Source organism: Streptopelia decaocto, assembly GCF_964273445.1.
Source record: "Streptopelia decaocto genome assembly, chromosome: 11".
Classification (NCBI taxonomy): Eukaryota; Metazoa; Chordata; class Aves; order Columbiformes; family Columbidae; genus Streptopelia; species Streptopelia decaocto.
In genome coordinates this window covers 17,696,080-17,716,650 of record NC_138666.1, presented here as the reverse complement: position 1 = coordinate 17,716,650, position 20,571 = coordinate 17,696,080, and the positions used below count along the sequence as shown (strand labels likewise).

At 37.7% G+C, this 20,571-nt stretch overlaps 1 protein-coding gene across 1 annotated transcript in view; it reads right to left on the bottom strand.

Moving 5' to 3' along the window:
- The window catches only part of CDH11 (cadherin 11), an 80,796-nt gene that overhangs the window by 36,214 nt on the left and 24,011 nt on the right, over positions 1 to 20,571 (bottom strand). Inside the window, exon 2 of the mRNA XM_082062486.1 lies at positions 4,548 to 4,678. The gene's annotated coding sequence lies outside the window, so the exon portion shown is untranslated. The remainder of the gene's footprint in view (positions 1 to 4,547; positions 4,679 to 20,571) is intronic.

Here is a 20,571-nt window from a genome sequence, read left to right as displayed (position 1 = left end):
TAGAAGTATAGACTTTGCCTAAAACCTTGGAACAAACCTTCATTTATTAGACAGGGGAATCATTTTTATTCCACTCCATGAATTCAGTGGGCTGCCACAGGCCAGTCATAATCTGTTATTGTTTCCCTGCAACCTTGTACTATTAATTTTTCTTTTTAATGAACTGTCCAGTCGAGTTTAGCTATGGGAACTATGATGGAGCTGCAGTATAAATGGTTTATGTCATGCCTTTGTCAAAAGGCTTTCCCCTACAGCACTAGAATGTAATTGAAAAGCCATTTTGAAAGAAAGTAACTGAATGGTTGCAAATGCAGGTTGTCAGGAATAAGTGGGAAAATCCTTTGCGTTACATTAGATTTTACCAATCACAACTTCTGTGTTTTTATTAGTGTTTATACAGATTAGTAAAGCCACATAAATTGCATATGTTTGCATGGTTACATTAGTAAGTATTCCTGAACGATACTGAAGCCACTTTTAAGTTTTTCTTCAACTGTGACTAACAATGCAGTAATTGGTTTGGTTAAATACCTCAAATTAATTAAATGCACTACATTTTGTTCTATTTTATAGCACACAGAATATGCCCATGTTTGAGACAGCATAGTAGCTTCTGAGTGGAATTCAAGACAGTTTTTGTTGCATATGAAACTCTGAATGCCTCAGTAGATAGCAATCTTTTTCTATATAATACGTATGTACAAGACACATAATTTAGTTTTCTCTTACACTTACTTTTTCCAGCCCTTGATCTGTGTGTTTGTTCTTGGAAGCAGGATGGTGTATGTTTTAATAAATGCTATTATCCTTGTTTCTGTTATTAAAACCCAAAGACAGCAACTGTAGAGAGCACTTATGGTTAAAGCTGACATCGTTTTTCTCAACAAATCTCCATCAAAATTCTTTGTGACAGACTTTGCTTTAGCTTTTGGTTCACGTTTCTCACCTTTAAAATAACTATGGAAATTTTGTCAGAAATTAATTTTATCAGAACACATTTTTCACAACTAAACCCAAAATATTTGAAGTTGTTTTGACTCACAGTGATTGGCTATTTGGTAATTTTTAAACTTTTTTTTAGTCAATTTATCAACGTCTTCACACCTTTATCTCCTCTTACGTCCCATCCCTGTGTTTGGTGCGGTGCAGCAGGAGTTTGCTGCTCCGGCCCAGCGGGCAGATCACACTGCAGCCCAAACAGGGCCGGGATTTCCCAAAACCTGGGAAAATGCAGAGATGAGTGTTTGATGACCCAGTTGTTTCAACATCTGAGCTGAAACAAACTTTTTGTCACTGAGCCCTGAATTTCAGTTCAGGTAAAAGTTGTTTCCAACAACAAACTACACACTTCAACAAAGCCAAGATTCTTTCAAGGCAACAGTGCCTTCATACAAATAGTTTACTCTTAGAAAGCATATAGGAAAATCTAAAATGTCCGTATTATGAGGTATTGTGACTATAACAGATCAGTGTGAATGTATTGCCCATCTTGATGTCTTTTAGAAGTCCTTTGAATTTATAACAAAATAATCATTCTTCGTTGTATCCATTTGACCACAATGTATTTTATAATGACTCTAACAATATTTCCAAAGGTGTTTTAGCTCAAGTGAGTCTTGCAGAGCCCCAGCAAAGCAGAGGTGACAAATTCAGACTCCATCTAGTTACACAGAGTATGTGAAATGAGACTGACACCAGCAGATTCCTCTTCTTAACATTTCACTCTCAGGCTTTACTTTAAGAAGAATCTCAGGATTTGTTGTACGTTGGAGCGTCATCCTACTAAAATCAAAGGTTTTCCCCTCATATATGAGCTTATTTCAGACTACTAATATTCATCCAAAAATACATGCAATAAGCTAATCCTGCAGATATACTAGGTGTTTGTTGTGTGCTGTAGTTCTGTGGGTTGAAGTTGAGAATGCAAAAAATTCAGGTCTTAAAACCGATGTAAACGTCTACCTGTATAGAAGAGAGGTGAGATGTGTAATACAGGTTAAAGCAGGCAATTGGGTACGTAACACTTTCTGTTCCAATACAGAGGCCTCATTAAATGTCTTAAGACGGTGATTCTAAGTAACTGAAGATTAATCTTTCCGCATGGCATTTGTGCAGAAACAAAGCTATACAGCAGTTTCCTTCCAAGATCTACTTCGTATGTCATGCATACCTTGTTTTTCCCATTATAGTATAGACTATGTGAGAATTAAAAACAAATAATAAAAAGGTTGTTATAAATGAAAGAGGCAAGGTATACATTAGACAACACTGATTTATATATATTACTCATATATAATGCTTTTCAGAGTAATATAATTGAGAATAAATTTATCTGTTGTGCTTACTCTCACTCCCTCCAGAACTTCATTATAGAAAATCCAAGCAGTATAGGAAGGAAATCCCTAGTCCGGATTTCCCACTTAATGAAGCTACCGGCACCTTCCGGTGTGACCCAGCAGCCAAGACTTCCAGCTCCCAGTGAGCTCTGTAGTGCCTCTCTGTCCTCTCTCTTGTTCTTTGTTCCATTAACAATAGTTAAACATGAATATTTACCTTCTCAACTGTTTGATTATCTAGATACTATAACAGGAAATTTGCATTCCTGAACAGGCACAGCTGGAAACAATTTAAGAAAGGAAGATCCTTCAAAAGAAGAGACTTTAAGAAGCATATGGATGCCCAGGTTTACATGATAATCAACAAAAGCGGTGCTTATTCCTCCTCTTTTGCAGGGAGGCACTTCGCACTCCAACCAGAGGGAACATCCCACCATCACTCTGCAGGAAGCTTTCTTGCAGAAGTGATTTGCTCAAACACTAAATGTAAAGAAGCCGACAAAAATAGACACAACAGTGTCTCAGATAAGACACGAAAAAAACTTGAGTAGGGACCCAGTTATCTCATATACTACTGAGAACAATGGGCCTTCAAGTTTTCCTTTAGGGTTATTCCTCACAGTCCTTTAATTTGTAAAAAATTAATCTACTTGGAAGTGGAGCTCTGAAGTCCAGAAGAGTATAAAGAGGCCTGAACTAAACCTTGAAGTGAGATAGAAGAAAACGCCAGAAGAGACAAACTGAGACAGCAGTGAGCAAACTCATCTAACTCCACACGGAGGGGAGACAGAGAGAAACTGAACACATAACTAAAGGTATTTTTGCTATGGCTTCATGATACCCGTATATGAAACTTGTCAGGAAGTTTTCAGTCGAACCAAACACTCTAACTTAAATCTATTGAAAAGCTCTATGTGAACAAGAACTGAGCATTGTTTTCCAGAATTTGGCCATTATGCTTAGTGAATGACAGGAATAGAATCTCACAGGCTGAGCTACAGCTCTTCTAAGAAGCAAAGGAGTTCACACCTTTTGCACATAAATTAAACTGAATGCTGCTGATATCACTGTCAAATAGACTCTGTTTCAGCCTGATACTAATTGCTGCAGTCTACCTTAAGTCAGTGGATACCATAAACACATATCTTATATAGCTGCTCACAAGGATGTGTAAGTATATGGCCAATTTGGCTTCCAGAAATAAGATTATCACCATTCAAGGACATCTCCACAGAACTGAGGCATCTGTCAAGCAGGACTCGAGTGCATTGAATGTAAAAAATATGAATGAGTCAGCTAGACAAAGAGCTTTAATATCCTGGCTTTGTACTCTTTATTTTACACATTTCAGATGCGATCATCCCTTTGATTCTGTAAAAATTAAAGTATTTACATATTTATTATCCATTACATTTCATCTCTTTCTGTGTTAATTAAAAAAAAGCCAACCAACCGACCAACTACACAAACAACATGAATGCTCCTGTAAGTGGACAATTCTCACCTCTGTGGAATCACTGGTTGCAGTAATAGCACAACTGGAAGTCACAGAGGATATGAAAAAGGCATCAGAGCAACAGATATAACTGGTTTTAGGTCTAGGCTTTTCCATATTGCTCTTTTTCCACAATTTCCACATTCACTTTCTCTGAAGCCTAAGTCACCACTAAATTCTTTTTCTAACCCAAGCCTGAACAGTTATATTAAGCTCACCAGTATTGCACAAAATATTGGAGAAATAAACCAAAACCAAAATTAATTACTCACTCATGCAGGCGTAGAATAAGAAAAATATGAAACTTTTTGACTGCTAAAATTAAATTGAAAGCCTAAATATTAGAAAATTTCTTACATTTCTGTTCTTCAGTGCTACATTGCTGTGAGTTTTCAAGAGGTTCTCTGGATGTTTTAAAAAGAAATGAGACAAGTGTGACCCCAAAAACACATGGTATCAAACTGTGCTTTACAAACGCAGAAGGATGGTCAGTGTCCTCCAGCGTCATCTCTCCTGAGGGACAGTCAGGACCAATAGATAAACTCTTCAGATGAATGAGCAAAACTGGCTGACAGCACACACACATCAGTCCAGGGATTAGTCACTGCAGAAATGTTCTCTGTATTGTACAAATACTGTGGACACTTGTAGAAACAAGAGGCCAGCTATGCATATCTGACTTCGCTCAGATCATAACGTTTGGATGTGCTACTTACCTTCACCCACTGGAAACTTGTTGCCAATTTATGTAGCATATTCCACACATTTGAAATGCCACTTAATGAGACGGTGACGCCAATGCAGATGTCAGCTTTCTGCTGCCACTTATCCAGCACTTCAGCTCCGGCTGCAAAGAATGAAAAAAGTCCATTTGAAATCCAATGCCGTGTAGGTACCATAATAAAAAACAACTGAAGCCCAGCCTATAAACTATCACAGCAGCCTAAGGAGAGTTTAAAGACTAGCATTTAAATAATACAAGGAGAAAATTAATAAACAGCTTTTACCTTAACAGACTTACTACTGCAAGAATGTTCCCATAACTAAAATGCCGGAGGCCATATCAAAATGCCTTCACATCTTTTTCATTATCTCCTGAAAAAACAGAGTTCTATGGAAAAATCTGTCCTGGGAACACTATCCAATACAAGACATACTGCAGGGAAAAAGGGAACAGCTGCAGATATCATTAGCCAACAAGATGTGCCTTGAACATTTCTAAGTGCTCTGAAGGCATATTAGAAAATTAGTATTTTTACCGTTATGATGGAGAATGAAGTAGGTTATTTTAGTAAGTAGAACTTCTACTACAGTATGGAGAAGGTCTCTACGGTAAGACATTTAAAGTGAGAAAATAAGCAAGAGGTGCCTCTGCCTATAAGAAGTTGTTTTGATGGCTAAAATTCTTTCATAATGGGATAGCAAGTTGAGACAGTCTGAATAAAGGTTGCAGAAACAAAAAGAAACCAGCTGAATAATTTCTTATGAGGTGAGTCTTCTATTGAATTGATATGAGTAAGTTAAGAATGCTCAGTTTCACAGAGCGGTCCCTCATCATCTTGTGTTTCTGACAACAAGATCCCACACACAAGTAAAATTATAGTTGATGTGACTGAAAGCAAAAGAAATGCTGTGTGTGATCTTGTCTTATGTACTGATGTAGACAGTGTATTTCTGATGCTCATTAGATACCTTGGTAGAGTCTTAAATGGGTACTAAATGAATCCTAAAACTAGGATTCATGCTCACCAGGGAAATCAGGCTAGATTACCCGGTACTTTCAGATTTATTAATTGAGAATTTCTAGGAGCAGTTATTGCAAAATAGTCTCTGCAATTTGGGTTGATACATCCAAATCAGTATTTTTCTGCAGTATTTAACTTTTCAAGCTGTTTTATCCATATGCATCCTCCATTTTATACCCACTTTTCACCCCCATTAAAGCAATGAAGTTTTGCTTGCAAAATATAGTTCAGCAGCACAGGCCAAATTTTGAAGTTTCTAGGCAAAAGTGTTGAGGAGAACTGAATAGGTATTGACTGAATATTAAATATTCAATATTGCGATATTGCACAAACATATTTCACATTTAATTCATCAACAGAAGAAATAAAACCACGTGGCTTCTATTGCCAGTTGTGACTGCAGATACGTTGACCTACTGTTTAAAAAAATTGTGATACACATTCAATAAAATACACATTCCTAGAAAGTGAGTTTTGCTAAGACAAGCTCTATGAAGTAAGTCACTAATACACAAAGCACTTGCTTTATAAAAATACTCTATACATGCAACATATTTGTGCATTGAAGTATATATGGCATTTGAAACTATGCTCATTTTGCAAGCCTTTTCTTTTCATAGAGGACCCTTTTGAACTAATGCACAATTCATATGAATGAATGAAAAGACTAAAACTGAAAAAAAACTTTCTCATTTTGATAATTTGTTCAATATCTTCCCAGATGACAACATCTCTACAGATGACTTTGCAGCTCAAGATTCCTCTTCGCCCAAGACATTTTAAGTTGCCTAGGTAAGTATTTCTCAAAATATCCTCTTACATATGCCTGTGGTCTAATTTTTTCAAGATCTGCTTTTGCTTTTAAAAGCAGCGAATAGTTGGTAATCCATACAATACGGTCCTCAGCCTGACCTGCTACGCTGTTAAGCTTCTTCCTCTACACACACCTGCCCACCAGATAGTGAAGTGCCCACGTACATAATAATTTAACTGTCAAGTAAAGGCTCCGTTTTCCAGCTATGCTGCGTTTAAACAGACCTCAGAGTCTACAAAACAATATTTGTTTGTAGCACTAATCATTATTTGAAGCAAATAAACCTTTAACATAAAGCAAGGAATCCCCTCCAGATACCTATTTTTCTGAAAAACATGATTTAAGACTGCTGAATGATTTCCATCGTTATGATAACACAATAAATAGCTTAGCTGATTGATACAAAGGTATCAGATGCTACTTTTACTGCATGTTTTTATTTTCTCCTTTTCTGCTGCAGTTGAATGTGGCTTCATCAGTAGCAAGGTTCTACTGACTGTATAACCTTTGCAGAAGAGACAAAAGCCGAAAGAAAAACAATTGCTGTATTTACAGAAGGCTATTTCCAAGTTCAATTATAATTACATGAAAACTCAAAAAAACCATCCATTAAACAGTTCCAGTGCTCCGAAGAGGTTTGACACAGTGGCACTTATATCAAATCTCCTAAGAACTTCTTTTTTCTTATAAAATAAGCCGTGGCTTCGGAGTTGGTTTATACAAAGTGACAACTTGAACGATTTTGAAATGTTGCTAGTTAGAGGGGGAAAAAAAGCCCGAACCCATTGTCACTATGGTAATTATTTCACAATGCCTGATGTTAAATGGGCAGTCCTATGGCCTAAGCAGCAGCTGAATCCTGCATTGTTCTTGCATGATAAAAAGATTTGAAAGTCTGAAAAGCAGAGGAACGGAATCTCACAGCTTCTTAGACTTCTCTCTGAAAGGGCCATTGTAACATCATCATAAATCCTGGGCTCCCCAGGCACTTGACAACTAAAGCAGTGGACAATAGAATTCTTGTGTTGAACAAAACACTCCTTGTCTGCCAAAGGGCTTATCTGCTTCATTTACAAATGTCTTTCATTGTACCAAAATAATTCCCTATTAGAAAAACTATTAGGAACAGAACTAAATAAATATTCACAGCTTTGTAGTCTGTTTGGCAAAATGAATAAACTAATACAATCAAGGGCATGCGAAATACGAGATTTAAATCAAGGAAACCCAAAACAACCCCAAGCCTCCATTTATTTTCCTGTCTTCATCTTCCCTTTTCCTGATTGCAGGGAATTACACTGAATATACATTTGTCTCTATGAGGAAGATGTAGGTATATTGCACTCATTAAAAGAGATTAAAAATATTAGAAATCTGCAAAGATCTCAGCTTGGAGCAAAATTGTATCCAACGTGCTTTTAAAGTTAAATAGTTCCAGAACGGCAATTACAGAAATAAACTTGGGAACATATCTAAGAGTTTAATGAAACAGAGACAAAATACTTAAAATTGTAAAAGGATTAAAACTGTGGATTTATAACTACATATGTTTAGGTCCTTGTTACTAAGAGCTTACTGAGAGACAAAGGCATTAGGGACCAGTTTGTGAAATGAAATGGTCGCCAGATTATTGCAAAGAAAATTTTGGCAGCTGTCACAGAAATGAGACTAAAATATCCCAAATATATATATATATATATATATATATATATAAAAAATATATATATATACACATATGTAACTTCAATAGGCATTTCTAACATAGAATTCATTGCATCAGGTTTTCACTTAAACAGTTATATTTTACTAGAAATGTGCTTGTGGAAAGACAATATACACCATACACAATTATTAAGGAAAACCCTACCAATCTAAAGTATCACCCAAGCAAGAACTATTGCCCGTATTCAAAGTGCCAGAGTTATCCGTACAGCAGAATTAAATCCTGAAGAAGTGGAAACTTCTTGACTGAATTACTGATCATAAACTACTTAATTCCAATATGGAATAAATGTTTTTTACATAGCCCAGGCAAATGGGCTGAGTAGCTTTTTTTCACCGCGTCTAATTACTACAAGGCTACAAAACACACAGGTTATTTCATTCTTGCATATTAAACAGATATTGAAGTGGAAATTTAAATATTCAGAATGTGCGCAACACCACTGCTAGAAATGAAAAAGAGTCTAACAACATGTCAAATAAAAATAACACAGGTTTGAGTTCACTATCATAAGACAGAATCCAAGATGTAGGAACATGTGAGCTTTCCATAGTTCCACTGTGAATTTGCAGTCTGCCCTGCCACACACCACTTAACCTTAGCGCCATTTCTAAAGGTGTACAAAGGCACGCTATAAAACATCGCACCTATGAAAAATGTATTAATCAGTACAAAAAGCAGAGGAAAGAGGCCTGAGTTCAGACCTCCCACATGCCAGCTGAGTATTCCTACTGCTCGGGTGCAGAGCTTCACCTTTTCCCTCTCATCTTCTCAGTGAATAATTAACTGTTCCAAAGATACAGGTATAAGTTCTGATTTAACATAAAGTTTAAACTTGACTTCTCGTATGCCATTTTTTGATGTTTGCTATTTTGTGCTATGCATCGCCAAAACTCCCCTCCTCCTGAAGCTGGATCATCTGTATAAATATAATTTGCATAAAGTTATTCTGATTATTTAGGCCATTCGTAACTCAGGAATATGTCTTCAACAAAAACTGTTTCCTGCCACCTCTTATAGTTTTATTCTAGTTCCTACTATATGACATGCAATGACACCACATTTTTACATAGTCAGCAGCCTCTGCTTAGGTATAAAAATGGAATTTAAGTCTTTTAGTGCAAAACCAGCATTTAACCCTGCTAGAGAATATATATCTGGGTGCCTTGACTAGGAGGATAGTGTCCTTGGCTATGTATATATTGCTCCTGCAATCTATTATCTTAGCATCTAAATAAGCTTATGCTCTGAATCACCTTCCAGGAGACTTTATCTTTTTCCACTTACTGTGGGCAGCTAAGTTACATGAATCCCCACATGCAGCAACCAATACGGCATCCTAGAATAATTTAGGTGGGAAGGGACTTCTAGAGGTCATCTGGTCCAGCAGCACCAATTTCAAAGTTGCTTTAGGTAATTAAGGCTGTCGCTTCATCAATGTTAATAGCTGAAATTAGCAGCATGACCAAGGTCTCTCTGTGTGGACGTGAATGTTTTAAGTGCTCACCAACATATGCTGAAAGACATTTATATGAAAAATAATAAACAAAACAAAGGGCATTGCATCAGAAATAATAAAAATAGGGTCTACTGGCAGGTCAGAACCAATGATTTAATGACTGACCACATTTCAGGAGGGACTGGGAGATGTTCGCACGGCTCTGTGTGTGCTCCGGAGCGTCCGGACCCCTGCAGCAGACCTAAGGTGCGCCTGGTGCTGAGCAGCACTGATGGAGGATCATGCGCTTCTTCTCGCATTGGCTTCCATCACCTCAACGCTTCAGATTGCTTTTATTATCTCCTGCTTCTGAGGTAGGAAAGTGTCAATATCTGTATCCTGGAGAAGCTAAGTTTTTAACCCATGATTTGAATAAGAAGCCTATCATAAAATGAGGTTTGAAAAAAAGATGTTGAACCAAATACTTGTACTGTCTTGTACCTTTCTCCAGAAGGAAAGAAGGACCTTGTCACCCAGTGGCATGCCTTGCAGAAGGCAGGACACACAATAAAGGCAGGACATGCAAAAAAAGGACAAAAGGACAAAACCAACAGCTGCAGAGAAGGTTTCACACATACAGGGTTCTGTTCAAAGCAGGTAAACAGTCCCTTTCTCTTTCTTGTGAGCTATTCTGATTTTATATTCCACCCTCTGCCAAAATACTTTCCCTCGGTGTTCCCACCCCTTCACCGTGCTGTTGAGTGCTGTCTGTCATTCAGCAGGGAATCAGTGAGCCTGACCACTTCACAATACCAGGCACTGAAAAGTGAGTGACCGTCCTGAATACTGAGCTGTTAGACATGAAGGCCATGAGCCACGGCAGAAATTACCAAACTAAAAAGCAGAATAGCTGTATGCTCTTGTGAGAGAAACAACTACATCTTAACACTTTTCAGAGTGTTAACAGACTGCAGACTAAAGCCCAAATCTGTCCAAAGCCAAATTAAATAGCAGTTGAAGTTCATGTGGGCTCACAAGGAACAAATTAGCTGCCCTCATAAAAAGCTCTTTACAGATCACATGAGCACCCAGACCCTGTGCTCACCCAATACAATATGACTTTTTAAGTTCTTTCTTGCTTTTGGGTCACAAGTGCCCGAAGGCAGACGATAGGCCCTTGAGGATAAAGTCTGTATTAATTAGCTTCATGCTGCTCCAGTCCCATCCTATCCAGGTACTAAGAATACAAGTGGATCGGGAGGCCCGAAGGCAGGCATGTTCTGTCATTTTAAATATCATAAATCAAGCCCTCCATTTCAATGTTTCCAACTTCTCTGAGTTTGTTCTAAAAACTAAATTTGGAAGAAGAGGATCCACAGCAAGTAGATACATACTTTTTATACATACTTGCCTATATAGATATATATATATATTTTATACATCTTTTTCATTTTTTCATTTGAATTCTCTGCATTTAGAAAAAGTCTTTGTTTGTCCTCAAAAAGCTTAACTTTTTCTATTTGCTATCTAACATATTAACTTAAGTGTTTGTTCTTGAACCACCACCGGTAAAATGCTCATATATATTCTCTCTTGGATAAACATATTATACATACAAAGCCTACAAAATCAGTTACAACCATTACAAGAGGCACAGAATTGCTCTAAAGCCTTCCAAGTCATGCTGGAACTCAGCTTCCACCAGCAGCTGATGTCATAGACTATGAAAGTGGGATCTTGTCATCATTAAAAATACTATTATGGCAAATTTTCCCTGCAGATTTGTTTTCTGGTTTGTTTCCTCCCCTTTCCATTTTCACGTGCATATTCTTGGTGCTTTTCTTCCAGTAAACAGAAATGGTCGGATCCTTCATCTAGAACAAAGCTCCAGCAAAGGCTGCCTTCACTAGCATTTGGTGCTCTATTTATCTTATTCTTTCTCTGCTGCCAGTTTCAGTAGGCTGTTCTCTCTTTCTTTCCTCTGGCTTTCTTCTGCTCTCTTTTATCAATCCCTTCTAGTGACCTGAAAAGAAAACCTAAAAATTGAGAGTCACTGAAGTATATGCTGAATGCCCCTATTAGTCAAGCTGTAGGGGACACACAGCACTGAAAAAAAATTTAACTAACCTTTCAAAAAATCTTTATATAAATGTTCCACAAAATCATCCTGCTGGTTCCAGGTCTACTGGAGACACCCAAGAAAGAAAAATTCTGGGACATCAGAGATACCATAAAGGAGAATACCTCAGAATTCGTCCAAGAGACTCAAGAGAAATGGAGGTCTTTGGTCTTAGGGACGTTTTTTCCTACCTTCTTCCTTTTATTAATAAAGAGGGGGTTGTTCAAAGTTGCCATAGAGATCTGATGTTTCTCAATTTCTCCGTGCCTTATTCAACTCACTGAATATCATCCCAGAAAGTTACATGATTCATTCTGGGAAGCCTATTGCAAACCCAGCAATGGCTCTTCAAACAGTTGGAAAGCTTTTTTTTTTTTAAGTTGAATTCGGCCTTATTTCTGGACTGAATCCACCTCTTTCCTTACTCCCCCCAATCCTCCTCCCACACTCCCACAGGTCTCAGCTTCTCTAGATCTGGGGAGAGTGGAAGGAAGGGAAAACGGATAGTAAAGTCATTTTAGGTCAACCAAAAGGCATTCAGTCTTTGTCTTTCCCCGTCATCTTTTCCTCATTTCCTTCTGTGTTTTCTCAAACTGTATAATATACAGTTGGCTTCTCAATCAAGGACAAGGCAATGTCAAACACATTAATTTGTCCATTAAACAGTCTTAAAGTATTAATGAAAAAAAGCTTAAAAAATGAAGAAGAGCAAGCTAAACATTACTAACTAAACATTACCAAGCCTCTTCAAATGATACAATTCAGTTTTCAGGACTGGACAACTGATACTTTGATATTATCCTCAATAGCACCTAATTTTTAAAAATGGTAATTAAAGACACAGCAAAATATGAATGAACAAGTGTAGAACCCAGAAGATGTGCAAGCATTAGGAGCATTTCATGATGCCTAGTGTGCAGTTTCTACTCACAATTAATACAGCTTTCCAGAATGTTAGCAATGTTTGTAGCAAGGAGAAATTATTTTCTACCACCTATCATTTCAGGATATTCCACTCTGAAAATGACAATATACTTCTATTTTTTATGGAGTTTTGTTATTTAGTTGCATGCCTACCTATCCTTGAGAGTCGAAATATGAACACAGTTCTGTATTTCAGCTGCATCATGTAATGAAATGCTCATAACACTGAAGTTCACAGCCAAAATTAACCAGAATATTTGACAATATTAATATTTAACATTTGTCTGCTATTCATTATGCCTCCAAAATGCCACTGAGACTTTAATTTTCTGTAGTGTAATTATTATAAGCTATGAGTAAGTACATTATGAGGTTTCTTTAAAACGATGATTGTGAAATAGAAATATGCATAACCAAATAATAAGAGAACAAGTGCTCTGCATATTCAGAAGAAACTGCATAATTAGGAAAGAATTCCTGCTAATATCAATGGGAGGTTTGCCTAATGGAGGTAGGCCTCAGTGCTATAAAGGCATTTGCTGTAAATAACAATAAATGAGCTCCAGAGTACTATACCACTAGCAATCATCTAGTAAATTCAGACAACCGAGAAGATATATTTATGAAAAAATAAGGATGATTAAAAAACCAAAACACAAACACCAATTGACAAAAACACACACACACACAAAATCAAACAAAAAGGTCCTAGTTAATTGAAAACTGAGAACCTACCTCCACTGTATTAAATTATTTCAGAAATGCAGCTACCCTCTGAGTTTCAGTTGCTTTCTTTTGGGACTCGGCCAGGAGTGCCCAATATTAACATATCTAGACAGAAAGGAAGACTGTGTCTAAAAGTAACTTAATGCCTAATAAAAATCAAAGATAACTTACAATAGTGAAAGAAGTTGCTTTGCCAGCTGTGCAGAAATGTGGCTCTCCAGCAAAAGCACGGAGAGCTCTATTTGCAAAAAGCTTATATGAAAACTTATAAGCGGAATAATTTTCATACAGCAGAAGCTTTTTTCCTTTTCAACTGAATACAACAGAGATGGAAGAATATTCCAGGCCATAACTTAAGTCTCCTGGGTGGCCTTGGGCAGATTTGCTGGAAGTATCTACACAGCATATTGCTGGCAGATGTGAGCTTTTTCTGCCCAAGTTCCAAGCTGAGTTGAAGCTGAATAAATGTGGTTAGCACAGCGCTGTGCCCAGCCCACCAAGCCCTACTGCGAGCCGAGGCATATGAGCCTGAGATCAGACCTGCTCATTCAGATTTGGCACCGTGATAAACACGTTTGTGTAGCTCCGGTGGGCTGAGATTCCATCTGCCAACAATAGCCTTTGTCGACATGACCCCTGCTCCTCAGCTCCATCACTAAACTGGAGATAATAATTAACGCCTGTATCTGAAAATGCTATTGTGAAGGTTAGTTAACTTACTCTGACAATGAATGTTAAGATGTTCTAAAAATAGAATCCTATAGCCATGTAGTTATTATTATTTTTCCACCTGTATGCTTTGGAAAGGAGCCAAAATATAAATATTTATACACAATACTTAATATATATAAAATATTTATATAAACAATGTTCAATTTGGTGAACTCTCTATTTGGATAATATAAATAGATATTTATATCTTTGGTATTATCCTCAGGTTCAGGAGACTGATAAGTATTTGACAACTCAGCATATCTAAACAAACCTGTTATTTTGTTTTCAGAAAGTGCCAACCTAAGTGTGTCATACAGAAACAAGTCACCTCATAAGTTTACCTAAGAACGTGGACAACTTTGCTTCAACACCTTACTGATTCTCCAGTCAGTATTCACAGCAATTGCAATTAGAATGTAGCCTTTCTTAACAGACAGCATCCTGCATGCTAAATTATGGCTGAAGATGTCAGAAAAGTCATTTGAGAAACTTCAAATGACAATACTGAACTTCCCCACTCCTTTAAAAAGAAACCTAATTATTCATTCTGCCAATCTCACGCAAAATGTTTTGTGTTTTTTCATTATTACTTATTACTGTAACTGTAGTGCATAGAGAAGAGAGAGAGAATGGGGAATAAACCACAGAAACTCCACCAAATGCTGAATTTTTCCTTTTATATTTTGTATTTTATTCATCTGCTGGTTTTATGCTTTTATTTTTCAGGGCACAGGAACTTCCCCAACCACACTGGAGAAAATAAACCTTAACAATCCCCCACATCAAGACAGTATAATTTTATGAGTGGCTACATAAATCATCTTCGAAAATACTTTGCGAAGAAATATCTTGTGGTATTGAGAAACACATAATGCTGTAACCCGAAAGGTCAAGATTTCATGGTTTAAAACAGTATGCACCCACGAATGTGGTACAATAGACTGAAAGAAAACTGACTAAAAGTTGCAAGTTTCACAGCAAAATCCTGTGCTGCATCAAACAGATGAGTTTAGAGGACAGCAGGGAAGCCCGGATATGTGCACGGCACCAGGGCAGAACACCCTTTCAAAAGGCACCGTATGTTACATATTATCATAAGTGTGAAACACAGACTGTTGGGAGGGAAGCAGAGCTGTTGAGCTGTACTAACTCCCTATAGGTTTTTTTTGTGGCCTGAATTTCCAGTATTAAAATTACCTCATTCCAGGACAGAAATATTTCAGTTAATTAATAATGGCAGGAAAATGTATTTATGGGGAAGAAAAAGATAATCCCAAGCATCAAAGAGACTTACAAGCATAAATTCCGTTGAAAATCTTAAGTTCTTATATGACTAAATCACACTGACTTCGAAAAAACTTGTGATCTTGTGCATTTGAAGATCTTCCCCCGTAATAGCAAACTCAAACCTATAGTTAAATGTAATAAAACCCACATGTGCAACTGTTCAGTAGCTTTCAACAAATGCCATTTATTTTATTTTCCAATATCAAAGCCAGCATGAGGTTTATGCTCTAAGGAGTAAACTTTCCTAGAAACTACCCAGGTAAGAAGGAGATTTCTATCTGAGCTCCTGTATGTAGGGGGCAAATGACCGCCTAAAGATAATGTAGGGATATGTCGGACTCGCCACAGTCTCTAGGGACAGCACATCACACCCTACCTGCATTTACCAATCCACCAGCTCTAGGACAGACGTGGCCGCTCTCTCATCGCAGGTTGGGGGCTGCACAGGACCCCAGGCTTGCTAAACTCAGCTCTGAGTAGAAGAGAGCAACTTGTGAAATAGAACAACACGTTTAAATGCCTTAAGAAAAAAAAAGCCTTAAGAATGAAGCCAGCAAGCTTTGAAGAGCCAGCAGGCTCCCATGTTAGCCATATGCCTTCATATGTCTGTTCTGTGGGAGTGTTACAGCTCCTGCTGTTCCATTCTTCACTTTTTAAAGAAAACGTTACAGGGCCACAAGGACTCACAAACATTTGTTGACATTTCTTCTAGGTCAGCCTTAGGAGGCCTGCAAGAATTTAAACATATGGCAGTATTTAGTTGCAAGAAGGAATGGCTTGTTTCAGAGAAAAGCACTATTTAGTTGCAAAACAGCTTAATCCACCATAAAGGTTTTAATTTTTCTGGCCAAAGTCCAAACTTCTCCCATTACATTTTTCACATTATATTTTTAGAGCAACAGTAGTGTGCTGCTTTTGGCTGGGATGGAGTTAATTTTCTTCCTAGTGGCTGGTGTGGGGCTGTGGTTTGGATTTGTGCTGGAAACAGCATTGATAAGGCAGGGATGATGTAGCTGTTCTGAGCAGCGCTCACACGGATCGAGGCCTTTTCTGCTCCTCACACCACCCACCAGCGAGTGGGCTGGGGGCGCACAGGAACTGGGGAGGGGACACAGCTGGGACAGCCGACCCCAACTGGCCAAAGGGATATTCTATACCACATGATCTTCAAGGCTTTTTCAACCAAAATGATTCTATGATTCTTTGAAGTTGTGCTCAGCATATAACGCTGGGTGAAGAAGAAGGAAGGGGGGACGTTCAGAGTGATGACATTTGCCTTCCCTAGTAACTGTTACGTGTGATGGAGCCCGGCTTTCCTGGAGATGGCTGAGCACCTGCCTTCCCATGGGAAGGGCTGAATGTGTTTTGCTTTGCTTGTGTGCACAGCTTTTGCTTTACCTATTAAACTGCCTTTATCTCAACCCACTAGTTTTCTCACTTCTACTCTTCTGATCCTCTCCCCATCCCAGCGAAGGGGTGGGATGAGTGAGCAGCTGCGTGCTGCTTCGTTGCTGCCCGGGGTTAAACCACAACGAGCAGATTATCAGTTGAGCTGGTATTATGAAACACTTCACAGTATTTTCTATTGTCCTCTACACAAATAATATATTGATGTGGGGTTCCAGATCAAACAGATTTGATGTGTGCCTAGGGGAAAAAAAGATGTGGCCAATTGACTACTGAAAGAAAGGTTATTTCCCAACCTTGTCAAAGGACACAGAACCATTGCCATTTTGAACCACAGGATAACTTGAACGGTTCTCAACATGTTTCAGTAGCAGTATGTACACAATTGCAAAGCAGAAAAGTGGGATTTCCAAGGCTTTATCTTGTTATTCAGGTGACATCGTTCTACATGAGTTGCTAGTAAACGCACAATAACTCACTTGCTGACATTCTTTATATCTTGCTGTTAAAAAAAATACGTTGCACGCAGAGATCTGCACTGGGGTTTGTCTCAAGCCATGAATAAAGGGCACCAAAATGTTAAACTTACTCAAAAGAACACACCTGATGTAGCTATACTGACCAAGCTGCAGCATCAGGTGCAGACCACAGCAACCTACCTCCCAAGGAAAGGTAAAAGCCCCATGAAGACTATTTTTTCTTCAGTGCTTATTTCCTTCAATATTAGAGCACACTAATGAAGGAGCTCCTGCCACCCTTTTCACATGCATGATACTAAACAATCTTGCCTATTAGTTGTATAGCACAGTATTTAAAACAAAGTGAGCAGTTGAAAGGTGGAAAACATGAATGCAAGAGACACTCTCTCTTAAAAAATACTTTTTCCAAACAATACAGCACACAAGGTTTGAAGCCTAAAGAGGAACCTGAGATTATTTTGGAGAAAACTATTGTAAGAAATTAACTTCTGAATGACTGAGATGGATAAAGAAATTTGATAGAAATTATAAGAGAAAAACAAGGTTATCTAATTTTAACAAGTACATTGCACAAATAATAAAAACATCTGGATGAAGATGTTCAAAAGATGTGGGTAGTAGAGGTTTTGTTTGCACCTCCTTGGGATTGCTTAGGCTGGCAGCAGGCAGGCTGGGTGGATCATTTGTGGTGGTAGCCAGAAGAATGAGAGTTGCTTATGTGCGTGTCATTTTAACCCAATTATAGACTGGAAAAGCATCAAACATTCTGAAATTTAAAATGAGTCAGAGGACAAAATTTTGTCATTACAAACTGTGGACATATAAACGATATGAATAAAATTTCAAGGTCAAGTTACTTTTATCTAACTTTCATATTCACAACAAAACTGTCATCCAAATTTGCTTAATGGGATAACTATCCAAAAAGTTGCAGACTTAGCAGTCCTGAAGAAATGGAACATGTTATAGCTCATATAGATTTGAAAAAAAAGTTTTTTATAATTTTGCTAAAATTAATTTGACATTTCCTTAAAGTTACCCACCTACATTTTATTCTAAACTGTTCAGTAATAAACTGCATGAGGCATTCTGATACTAAGGGAAAGTAAAAACTGAGTTTCAGGATCCCGTTATCGGCAATAATTGCAACCAGGCAACTGAAGATTACTATGAGCATGAACCAGTAACTTCAGAGGAAACAGTAAATCAAACAAATATTGTTAGTCACCACAAAACGAATCCTATGACTCAGGGATGGGAAGATTTGTGCCCCAAAACTGAATGTGGCCACAGTAGAAGGTCCTGACTGTATGGAAACCATCTTGCACAGTATGAAGGAACTGGTCTACTCGATGGAAACCAGCCGCAAACGTTTGAGTCAAATGCACATTTGATGCAGTAAATAAAAATTAGTTGAAAACAAATAGTCTAATGCAGTAGTGCCCAACCTTGCAGCTGAATTCAAAGCTTAAGAATATGGGAGACAGATCAAAAGATACATCAGCAGCACAGGAAAAATAACAAAACAATGAATAAAAGGGACTATATGACTCACATGTCAGTAAGAAAATGGCATCGGAGAGATGAAGCCATCAGCTTGTAATAATAACTAAGAGGTTAAAAATAAGTTTTGTCTATTCAAAGAGTGGCAGGAAGAAAACTGCACACTTTTTGTTGCCTTCAATGGCAGTGCTGCAAAGCAATTAAAGCTGGGAATTGTAAAGAAATGTTTATAATGACATTTTTATACAAGCACTTGGCATTAAGTTCACATTCTTCCCAGCATTAAGATAGAAGGCAAGTCCATTTTTATTGTTGAGTATGGCAAATAATGGATATATTTTAAGTACCCCAGTGTGAGGGGGAAAAAAGGCATGTGAGATTGAGTCTAGAAATCAATGACATTTTTCAAGGAAGAGATGTATTCAGTTCTGGATCTGGACAGAACATAAACAAATGTAAACATACCAGTATGCGGGATGGAACAGCAAGGCTGCGTTGAGCAGGGAGATCCTACAGAAGCAACGGGTTCTCACAGGATGCCGGTGGGAGGCCAAGGGTTTTCAGCCGTTTTGGGTGGCACAGCACCCTGCCGGCTGCCGGCCCATAGAACCAGGGTCATCCGCCACGGGTTTCACTCTTACAAAGATGAACAGTTGTGCTTTGGACTCTTAGATACAACTTTAGCTAGCAGTTGTAATGAGAACTTAGTTCCAATTAAGTGTGAGCAGAGAAGAGTTTGTTCCTGTATTTAGCTGCTTACCCCTATCTAATTAATTCCTCTTTTACATGATGAGAAATTGAAGATAACTCTGGTACACCCATGAGCAATTGTAAAAACTATGCAAATATTGCCAATGTATCCATAAATATTCATTTCATATTAGATCTTTTTTTGATCAGATTTGCACGCTTTCAGATTCTATTTCTGCAAATATTTCTCTGAATTCTGATTATCAAGCATGTTTGCTGAAACAGCATATTTTAAGTAAGTATTCACAGCAGACTTTCAACTTGTAATTGCTAATATTCATGTCAGAAGCCCAACTCAAAGAGCTACACTTATCCATTTAGGAAACTGCAGGTTATCACATTACTTGTACGTCCTATCAACACAGCTCAAAATACATCAAATGGCTCACAAAAATTACCAGAATAAAATATGATTATGCTAACAATGCATCTTAGTGACCTTGTGCAAGCAGTCACTGAGATGAGGAAAGCTGATGACATACACAAATTTTTGCTGAATATTTTCCTGAAATTAACTAATTCTCCAAGAACGTATTAGTATGGAACTATTGCATGAACATACTACAAATAGAAAAGCAAGATGACCCTCAGTTAATGAATTCTTCATTATAAATTAACTAGCCTCCTATAAAAAACACCTTAAAAATCTCAACTATAGCTACACAAAATGTTTCTATATTAATGGATAAACAGAATAAACAACTAAAAATGAATTTGATGTGGTCTAATACTGTTTTCTGTAGACATGAGGTACCTCCAGCTGAAATCAATGCAAGCCAGTTGAATAAATGCACTTTGCAGCTACTTGTTTGCGCCTTAATAAATTAGCGATTCTTTCGATTAAATCAATATTTCATTAATGATTTTTTTCACTTTTAAATCACTGCAACTGTTTCTGAAAGTCACCAAATGTATACTGTCTTCTGCATGAACACGCAGACACAAAAAACTTGACAACATATCAACACGTTTTCTACTCCTACACTTCTATATTATTTTTTGGTCAGTATTTGTATTCCTTTGCTTGGCACGAGACGGTGTTTCAGCTACTTGTAGAGACTCTTATCTGGCCAAGCTACCTCAGAGGCAGCGTTTGCTCTTATTGCTTTGT